The sequence below is a fragment of the Octopus bimaculoides genome, chromosome 12 (genome assembly GCF_001194135.2).
Source record: "Octopus bimaculoides isolate UCB-OBI-ISO-001 chromosome 12, ASM119413v2, whole genome shotgun sequence".
In the NCBI taxonomy this organism is placed as follows: domain Eukaryota; kingdom Metazoa; phylum Mollusca; class Cephalopoda; order Octopoda; family Octopodidae; genus Octopus; species Octopus bimaculoides.
Genome location: NC_068992.1, coordinates 21,654,345 through 21,665,786, shown reverse-complemented (window position 1 = coordinate 21,665,786; position 11,442 = coordinate 21,654,345). Strand labels below are relative to the sequence as shown.

Genomic DNA, 11,442 nt, shown 5'->3' with positions numbered 1-11,442 from the left:
TATATATATATATATATACCATATATGCCGTGTAACTGGCTCTATGAGTCCAAAGACACGAGGCAGAAATGTCCAAGTGTTGATGATGATGATGATGATGACTATGTTAATGTCAATTGAATCATCTGAAAGCTAATTTGGGATATTTTATACATTTCCTTCCATTGGACATAAAATAATGAATGCATTGTGTAGTTTTCAATATTAATCCTGCAGAACTTTCCATAAAAACTTTTGTCTAGCAGTAGTTATTAATGCTAACTATAAGACTTTCAGAATTGTTTTTTTATAAAATCAGAACTCTATTTCTCTCCATGTTCTCGAGTCAAAATAATAGGGTGCCAGGTTAATGGTTAGCGAGACCAAATCTCACTACTATCGTGAGTGTTACGTTCCAAAATCCCGTGCGATAGGTGAAAATCCGGGAAGTAGAAATAGTTCTATATGTTCTTAATATTATTTTTATAATTTGTGTATATTTATTTTATTATAAATGCACAACAATACCATGGCGGAATCGACGTAAGCTTAAATAATAAATCACAATATGGCGAGGGATTACTGTATATGAAACGATATCCTCGTGGGCATATATGTAGATGTACATGAAACGATATTGTTTTGAATATTATAAACTCACCCCTGTAAGCTACGAGAGTTCTTGAGTTCAGTGGAGCATATAATTGAAAGTCTAATCCTTTATTGAAGTCCGATGTTAATAACCCGAGACTCTGAGATCTGTTAATAGCTGATTAGAAGACGTTGAAATTTTAGCGATGTTTTCATAGATACAGTGATTTCTTAGCAACAGGTTTGAACACTCAACATTTTCTTTGTTCATTAACACAACATTATATTAACTCGACCAAGTATCACTCGCTATACGGAATCACTATAAGATAACTAGGCCGTAAGGTTAAAACGCCGATGGTTGCTTCCTCCAGCAATAAGTTCCACCCCATCGTAATTACTTATAACTAGATCCTCAGTATTCTTAGCCATGGATACATTGCAAGTGACAGAAATTCAGCTGCCGATAATTTGATTGGATATTCGACACACAATCAATTTATCCATTGGTAGATTTCATCAGAGTAGAATGCTCCAAAATAAATATCTAGAAATGAAGAAATTTAGATATCTCGAAGATAAGTTAAATAAAGAAATAGTTCAAATAAAAGATGGATTTATGCATTGGAAAACTTCATATTTTGATTTTCAATATCTCGTTTCTAATTCGCACACATAGATAAGTTACTTTTCAAATAAAGGTAAAAGGAAAAAAAAAAAAAAAAAAAAAGAAGATGAATTTCTCTGAGAAGTCTTACTTTTACTGCAGCTATTGTATATATGACAATTCTTCTAGATCTTTCCTAGTGACTAACACAGTTGTGTCATTGCTATCAGGCTTCAACACAATTGAATATGGCTTAGATCGATCGTTAAGATAATGTTTAAGGAAATTGAGTCTTCCTCCTCGTGTATTATTATGAAGGGTATCGCAAATAAACCAACATATACTTCATAAACAAAGTATAGAAAATCTAGAAAAAAAATCAACCCAGCTAAAAAGAGAGAAGAGTATATCTCAGTGTTTCAAACATTACAATAAACTGGAGATTTCTCAGCTCAATAATGATGGAATTTGTTCGTGAAATTGCCAATTAACTGTTGTCTTATACACACTTTTAAGAATCAATCAGAAAGTTCTTCGGGGCTTGTAAATACAGTTAAGCATTATCACTACATTTTGGCAATGAAAGCGGCATAATTTTATTTACCTTATTATTTAGTTGTTGGAGAACAATAAATGTTTGCTGCAGATCGGTTAAAAGAATGGTGAAGTGTTTAGGAAAGCGAGTGGTGAAACATAGCTGTGAGAAATGGCATCGTTTAAGAAATCTTAATAACGTGTCTCCGCTACAAGAAACAATTTTTGACGTCAGAATTTAAGCAAAGTATCCTTGTGTGTTTTTCACTTTAAGTATCACATCACCAGTTAAAATAGTGCAGTGTTTCAGATATTTTTATAGCAAAGATAGTAGAGCTATGCTTAGAGAAGCAGTTCGGTCATCGTTTGAAGCATGCTAGATGAGTTCGGATACATAGATAAGTATACATACACCACTGCATATACAGCAATCATAGCACCACTTGTAAGCCATACACATATACCACTACATCTACATCTCTGCATATACGCTAGTAAGCATATAACTACAAGTACACGACTTACAACTCTTACACCACTTCATGTTTATCACTCCATACACAACTACATATACACACTACTACATATTAATACACATGACTAGTACACTATACACTCATCGCTATCACACATACATCAATGCATACCCAACTATGCACCCACTAAAAGTAAAAGGTAAAGACCTGCTTCGGTCATTAATGACCATGGGATCGCACCTAGAAAATTACCCTCCGAGGCACAAGTCCGGGCAAAGTTGTTTTATGGAAGACTAGCAATCGCCCATGCATACCAGCCTCCCACCCTCTCCACGCCACCGATGTTATCCAAGGGAAAGGCAATGGCCGATATAGCTTGGTACCAGTGATGTCGCAACTAATTTCTACAACTGAGTGGACTGGAATAACATGAAATAAAGTGTCTTGCTCAAGAACACAACACACAGTCCAGTCCGGGAATCAAACTCACTATCTCATGATTGTTAGCCCGACGCTCTAACCACTGAGCCATGCGCCTTCACACTACTATGCATACATTACTACACACACACAAACACTGTTGCTCATACCACTACACATTTACCAGCATCCTTCACGAATAACAACATATATTGTCATATCATTGTAAAAGGATTTGATAATATTTATAAATTTATTAGGACAATCAACTGTCCTGGGAATTGCCCACAGCACATCAAGGGTCACTGAATGCAAGATCTTAGCGAGGTCAATGAATCAAATCATCATTAAATGCATTTCTGTTGCAACGGACGAGCTGAAAATACCATGCCCCCATCTAGCGTGAAAACCGGATTGAGACACGGGATGAAAGGATATTCCAACTTGTTAAGTAGTTTATCAAAAATGTTTCTGTTCAATATTTTCCTTACAGCATTGAAAAATGACTCTAGAATTAACGTCTACCTCACCACTACTTCTGTATTTGTAGACTCCTGCAGCAATGCGTCTTTCCAATCTTGAAAAACTGTTTCATTTCCAGCGGTTTACACATAAGCTTGTACGGAGAGCCAACATCCTATTTGCCTCGAGTTTGAGTACTTCTACCAGAATCTCATCAATGCTAGGAGACTGTTCATTTTAAGCTTGCAGCTCAACATTTTTTTATTATATTGAAAGTAGGTGACTCATCAAGCATACGGCAATTTAACAAATCGTTAAATTTATCACTAAATTTACCACTAATGACAGATCTTATTTAAATATTTAGTAAGTGTTTTGCCATCTTTAGCCATAACCAGAAATTGAGCAAAGACCATAAGTTTGATTTATAAGAAAGTAAAGCTCTTTAGTATCTATCCTTTTGTCGTATGCTTTTTAAAGATTACAGACGAGATCAATTCGCCACTTGCTTTGAAGGTTTTTGATTTCCTTCCGAAACTTTTGACAATTCTCAAATATTTGCGCCTCTAAATTTTCATTAGGTAAACAGAGTTATTTATCTAAATCGCTTTGTAAAGTTAAGTTTCGTATATAGTCAATCGTCACCGTCAAACAAGTCATTGTTTTGGACTTTATAACAACCACAATTCTTCCGAAATTGGGTAAAATTTGTTTTTGAAGACGTATATTACGACACCAACAAGCGAATTAAAGCTTTGCTCTCCCTCTTGCCTGACGGAGTTTTGCTTTAGCTTAGCAGCACAACATAAAGATTTTTAAGCGTTAAAAATTTTGCTTTTTAAATTTGGGTCTTTGAACTTCAGCTTGGTTTACACAAGATTATCACCCGTGTCAAATAATGCACATTTTAATACTCGGACGTTTTTCATATCATTCAAGTCTTTCCTTCCAGTTACAACATAATTAATCACGTGTCAAATTTTTTTTTGGAATTGGATGCATTGAAGTTCCTTTGTAAATTTCTTTATATTTAAAGAATCTGTTACAAGCAAACAAATTCAATTCCATACACATTTCCAGCAAAAGTAAACCATTTCGTCCTATTATGTCCTAAACAGTTCCATATCAAAATTTTCTCCAGCTCCTATGTTAAGTACTCGAGAATTATTACCGTATATGGTGGCGTAAAACACGCATAGGCGTATTTATTTCTTTATTGCCCACAGGGGGCTAAACATAGAGGGGACAGACAAAGGGATTAAGTCGATTATATCAACCCGAATGCGTAACTGATACTTGTTTAATCGACCCCGAAAGGATGAAAGGCAAAGTCAACCTTGGCGGAATTTGAACTCAGAACGTAACGGCAGACGAAATACTGTTAAGCATTTCGCCCGACGTGCTAACGATTCTACCAGCTCGCCGCCCTAACGCATAGGCATATTAGAAGCGTTCCAATTTCAGTAGTGTTTATTCACGAAAAGATGTTTTTTTTTAATGCATAAAAGCTGAAATATTTCATTGTCGTTTTAATGCCAATGTTGCCTAGACTAGTATTTTACCATTACCGGTATTTGCTTCAATTCAAGCCCCTTTGTCTGTGGTCTCCAATTCATTATTGGTAGGAATCCGTTTAAGCATACTTTGTCGTAATGGATCAGCTGATACTGGCGAAAGTCACTGCTCCATTGTTATAACAACAACAACAACAACAACAATAATAATAATAATAATAATATTCATGTACATTGTTTTGTCTTGGTATAAAAGATGGGCTACTGCGAATATTCTGCTCAATACCACAGATTTGCTTGTCAGTTGTCTGACCTTAACCATTTGAGCATGTCCTTTAGTGGCTGATGATATGTGCATCTCTGATCATGAGCAGAAGTAGTGGGACAGAATCATGTGTTGAAAGCAATTCTTTGGGGTTTGGATAATTCACCTATGGAAACATGGGTGTTTCGTTCAAAATCCTTAAACAACCCTTATTCAGGGACATTTTGAGCGGGATGGGCTACTCGATCTGAAGAAAATCTAACTGGGTCCCACTTGCAAGGTCATGCACTGTTTATCTTAATATGAGATCACTATGTCGCGCACATATGGCTGTGGTGCATGCGCCTGGTGTACCCTTATCAGACGGGTAGTCATGATGGGTATACTGGGCTTTGTATATTTTACCGTCACTTTGATGGCATGCACTGCTCCCTCACTTAATAACACTACCACCACCACCACCACCACCACCACCGCCACCGTACCCATAACGTAGTTCTCAGGGAGATTCAGTGTGACACAGAGTGAGACAAAGTTGGCCCATTCAAGTACAGGTACTACTCATTTTTGCCAGCTGAGTGGACTGGAGCAACGTGAAATAAAGTGACTTTCTCAAGGACAACACGCCCCTAGGAATCGAGCTCATGACCTGACGACTATGAGCCGAATACCCTAAGCACTAAGCCATGTGCCTTCACAACATAGTCTAAACAAGAACAACAACAACAACAACAGCAGCAGCAGCAGCAGCAGCAGCGACGACAATAATCCTTGTAGGAACGTCTAGTAGTCGCGCGTTCTGTTAGAAGTAACAACTAAATCTCCCGGAAATAACACTGTAACATCTAAAATATGGAAGTATACATCGTACAACGTAGTCACTGATATCTTTTATCCCTTTATTCCCACCCAAACAGAGACGTTCCACTAGAACACATTTTACTACATTAGTTGCCATGGGGGGAAACTCTGGCATTGGAATTTTGGAGCAAAACGCACTCTTGTTTATATTGCCAGTAGAGAAATAAATCCCCACTACCTCCAGCGCCTAGACTACCAAATCACGTAATTTCGACCTTCTTTGGTCTTGCCAATGATGGACATTCGACCGCTAGGAGCAGCAGTGAGTCATCTCCCCGTCAGCGATACATAGATCGACAGTGTCAGAACAGGTGCTGGTGTCTCGATTAAGTATCCCAACCAACAATGATTGTCAAGCTGTGAAGGGGAACACACACCCACACACACACACACACATACATACATACATACACGACGGGCTTCAACACGGTTTCCATTGACCAAAATCCATTCACAAAGCATTGATCTGCCCGGGCAGAAACAGAAAAATAAAAATATAACAGGATGGTCGCGGGCGGAACATTTTTAGTAATGGGTTTGCATAATCAGGGTTAAACTTACGCCCAGACGTCATCAACAACTTCAACAAAAACAAGAAAAAGAACAAGAACAAGAATAATAACAACAACAACAACAACAACAAAAATCCAGAGCGGGTAAAAAAAAAAACCATAAGCAATTTACCAATATTTTCTTCTTCAGAATTGATCTCTTCCTCTTGCTAGTCTCCGTCCTTTTGTTAATAATCTATAACAATTCACACTGAATATTGAACATCATCGACCTCATTTATCCCCAGAGTTCAATCCTTTTGCACCTAAAAATAAAAAGAACTTTCTTTGATCTTCCTACGAATAAAGGTTGAAAGAAAAACAAAATACGGAAAATGGAAGACCAGGCTATCACTATCATGCTCATTATAACTCCCATCACTCTCACCACAATCTCCATTAAAATTAAAACATCGCAGCCACTATCTATCTATCTATGTATCTATCTATCAATCTATATATCTATCTATCTATTTGTCTGTCTGTCTGAACGTACATCCATATGTATGTATACTTACATATAAGAGACAAGTTGTACGTACGCCGCTATATATATATGTATATATATATATATATATATATATATATATATATATATATAAATAATACAGAGTGGGTCAAGAACGCAAAACATCCAGACAGTTAGGTGATACACGAAAGGGACAAAACATACAGATAGACGATACAAAGAAAACACGGACAGGTCAATCGGAGTTTTCTCTCTTCAGTCGAGATCCAGATCATGTATGTATGTCAATTTAACAATCAATTTATGTACATATACATATATACATGCATAGAAAATACATAAGAACGTAAACACGTTCCTTCTATACTTATGTGTGGAAAAAAAATGACGTGAGGAGTTTCCTGCCGGACCGTTTTACAGTTTGTTTCTTACTCACCACTCAGAGTAGAGGTATTCAGTTTCCTCTCCCAAGCAATAGCATAGAATGTTTTGTCATATGGTTTGGGTGTTGCATTTACGATAACAAGGTTGTGATTTCGAATCCCAGACCGGATAGGGCGTTGTTTTATCGAGCAAAGCACTTGCTATCAGGTTGTTCTGCGTTGATTTCGATACCTAAGGTGTGGCGCACACACACACACACACACACACACACACACACACACACACACACACACACACACACACACACGACGGGCTTCTTTCAGTTTCCGTCTACCAAATCCACTCGCAAGGCTTTGGTCGAACCGAGGCTATAGTAGAAGACACTTGTCCAAAGTGCCACGCAGTGGGACTGAACTGGAAACCATGTGGTTGATAAGCAAGTTACTTACCACACAGCCACTCTTGCGCCTATATGCTAAACTTTTAGAAATTTTTACATATTTTGATAGTTATATTGATAACTTGTATTTGTAATCTTTAATTAGCTTCTCACTGGTTTTGAGAACCCTAATAGATTGATGCTCTGGCAGTTTGTTACATATTCTTGTACTCGAATAATTACAGGTACAAATCTGAACTTATTATCCGAATGGAGTAGCTGTAACTTTCTCTATATTTCAGCGCACGAGTTTTCTTTTTCGTCGATCTTTTGTTTTACGTTGACACATGCCAGGCAACTGATTTCCTCTACTGTACATAAGTCCCGATCACTATGTCTTGCTTGTGAGTATTAATATATATCTGCTCTGTATGTCTCCTATCTGTCTGTCTGCCTGTCTGTGGGTATGTTTCAATCCATCTATCCGTCCGTCTACCTATCTGTACGTCTGTCTACTTGCTTGTTTTCCCATCTTTCTCTTTGTCAATCTGTCTGTCTCACAGCCTGTTTACCTGTCTGCCTGTCTGCTAGCTTGTCTGGTTGTCTGCTCGTCTGTTTGTCTGGCCAAATCTAACTATAGGTAATTCAAACATGCTTCATTGAGTTCTGTTTACTCCCACTCTTTCTCCCACCGTTCCCATCACCCCTCTCTCTCTCATATCTCTGCCACCGAACAACTCTATAGAAATCTACTCTGAAGAGAATCGCTTTAAGTAAATCAAACTTCAGACGGACTTTATGTGGCTTAATCAATACCAGAAATGTTTGAAAAGCAGGGAGAATTTCCGAATCTTATAGCCTTCCCCTCTTACCGCACGCATCCTCCTCTCTCAAATTCCATTTTGTTTGGCTACCGTCATTATCAAGAGTTGGCTATTTTTACGACCGACATAACATATGTCACTGCTGTTTATTGTGATGGTCGCTCAAAGTAACATAACAACTATACTTATTTTATAACTAGCAATAAAACCTACCGTTTGGAAAACAGATTTTTCTCTTTTTCTTTTTTTTTTTTTTGTGGCGTAAAATTTTATTTCAGAATTCTCGGGAATTTGTAAATCAATAAAATATAGGGACTTCTCATTGTCACCCTTATTTTATCGAGGTGAAAAAGCAATCGACTTATCTAAACAGAAAGAAAAAAAACAAACCCCCAAAAAAACAAACAGACCAGAGAAACGAAAAATATAAAGAACAAAAATCACACACACACACACACACACACGCACACACGCACACACACAGAGTGACGAATCGTGCAGTGAGATCTACTGGGGCTGTGAAAGTATATCTTTTCTGAGCGAAGCAGTGTAATTTGAGATAAAACTCCCCCTTTAGGTAATCAATCACTTTCCTGCATCTTCCTGACATACTTTCTTGACCACCATTATTCAAAAATTCCACGACAATGCCCTTTCTCCCTTTGTCACTGTCTGTCTATCAGTTTTCTCTCTCTTTCTCTCTCTCGTTTTCCTCTCTCTACTCCTCATTAATAGCTAGCTCATTCAATCATTCTCAACACAGCACAATCGTAGAAGATTTTATCTCACGTCTCGCGTCCCACGCACACCTTTTCTCTTAATATCTTCCGAACAATACACTGGTGTTAAATTGTTATCACCTACGCATATAACATACGTGCGTACACACACAAAGACACCTTCATTGGAAAGCACATACGTACTTACGCGCATACATATATGTATATACACACATGCATACTTACATCCAAGCATACATAATACATACATACATACGTACGTACATACACACATACATAAGTACATACATAGAAATATGTATACGTATATACATATATATATATACATGAATGCATGTATATACATACGTATATACATACATAGACATATGTATACGTATACACATATAGGTATATTACATGCACATATGCATACCTACAAATATATGCATACATACGCATATACATAGGCACATATATACATATATTCATATGTATATACATACATGGATACATACACACATAGGTACATACATACATACGTACTTACATAGACACATTTATACGTACGTACAAATATACATACACTTATATGTATGTATGTATGTATATATATATATATATATATATATATATATATATATATATATATTACCTGCATACTTGTATACAGACATTCATGCATGCGCAGATACGTACATACATTTATGTATACACCCATGCACATATACGTACATATAAACGTTACATACATTGCATACGTATCTAGAACCTTCACATATGCATACATACATACACAAGTATACACTCACACACACATATGCATACTATATGCATACACAAACATACATACGTGGATACGTATATAAATACATACACATATACACAAAAACATAAAAGACATAAATACGCGCATAGGTACGCATATAGATATACAGTAATCCTTCGTCATATCGCGGTTCACCTATCGTGGTTCACTTATCGCGGTTTATTATTTAAGCTTACATCGATTCCTCCGTGGTGTTGTTTTGCATTTATAATAAAATAAATATATACAAATTATAAAAAAAATATACAATACTGTTTCCACATACATACATACATACATACATACATACATACATACATACATATGTATACATACCAGAGACGTGCCGCCTAGGCACGCAAGGTAAGCAGTGCCTATCCTGAATAAAATAGATCGATAGCAACATTTTCCTTATATGGCAAAATATGCACCTAATTCGGTAAAATTATGAAGGTTACTCTGATTACTATGCATATGTAGATTAGATTGGCATAATTCGCCCCTGCCTTTCAATCTCAGTATCAAGTCTTAAAATTTTTATGATTTTAAACCTTACATATAAATGTTTAATGGAGGCGCAATGGCCTAGTGGTTAGGGCAGCGGACTCGCGGTCGTAGGATCGCGGTTTCGATTCCCAGACCGGGTGTTGCAAGTGTTTGTTTATTGAGCGAAAACACCTAAAGCTCCACTTGGCTCTGGCAGGAGGTGGTGGCGAACCCTGCTATGCTCTTTCACCACAACTTTTTCTTCCTGTTTCTGTTGTACCTGTATTTCAAAGGGCCAGCCTTGTCACGCTGAATCTCCCTGAGAACTACATTAAGGGTACAAGTGTCTGTGGAGTGCTCAGCCAGTTTCACGTTAATTTCACGAGCAGGCCTGTTCCATTGATCAGATTAACTGGAACCCGCGTTGTCGTAACCGACGGAATGCCACGACGATGCATGTTTAAAACTAATTCGGATTTCATTTTTTCTTTCTTATGAATGTTTAAAAATGATTTCACGATCGGTGGCTTAGAGATTGTGTGACAGGTGATAAGTGCAAAGGCTGGCAGTTCTATTTTTCATTAAATGTAAAGAAACTCAAACGCAAGCTCCTTCATAATAAGGGCAATTTTCGGAAGATCGAACTGCAGCTTTCAAGAGATCGAGCGAATGCTTCCTAGATGGCTGATTTTCGTTCAGGTTAGAGTGCATGGATTCTGTTGATTAAATCGACTGTTCTACATTACCGGGACTTATTTGGTCAACCCATGAGAGAAGTGTTAAGTCGACTTCACACGAAACTAAAATGTGATACTTTTACTCCAGCGTTGTCTAGATATCTCCCATTCTCTCTCTCTTCTCTATCTATCTATCTATCTATCTATCTATCTATCAATCACTGTCTCTCTCTCTATATATATATATCTCTCTATATATCTCTCTCTCTATATATATATCTTTCTCTACATATATCTCTTTCTCTATATATATCTCTTTCTCTATATATATCTCTTTCTCTATATATATCTCTTTCTCTATATATATCTCTTTCTCTATATATATCTCTTTCTCTATATATATCTCTTTCTCTATATATATCTCTTTCTCTATATA

At 36.9% G+C, this 11,442-nt stretch overlaps 1 long non-coding RNA gene across 1 annotated transcript in view; it reads right to left on the bottom strand.

Annotated features, from left to right (window-relative positions):
* The window catches only part of LOC128249195 (uncharacterized), a 59,731-nt gene that overhangs the window by 42,895 nt on the left and 5,394 nt on the right, over positions 1 to 11,442 (bottom strand). The window contains exon 2 of the long non-coding RNA XR_008265303.1: positions 6,394 to 6,526. This is a non-coding gene — a long non-coding RNA (uncharacterized LOC128249195). The remainder of the gene's footprint in view (positions 1 to 6,393; positions 6,527 to 11,442) is intronic.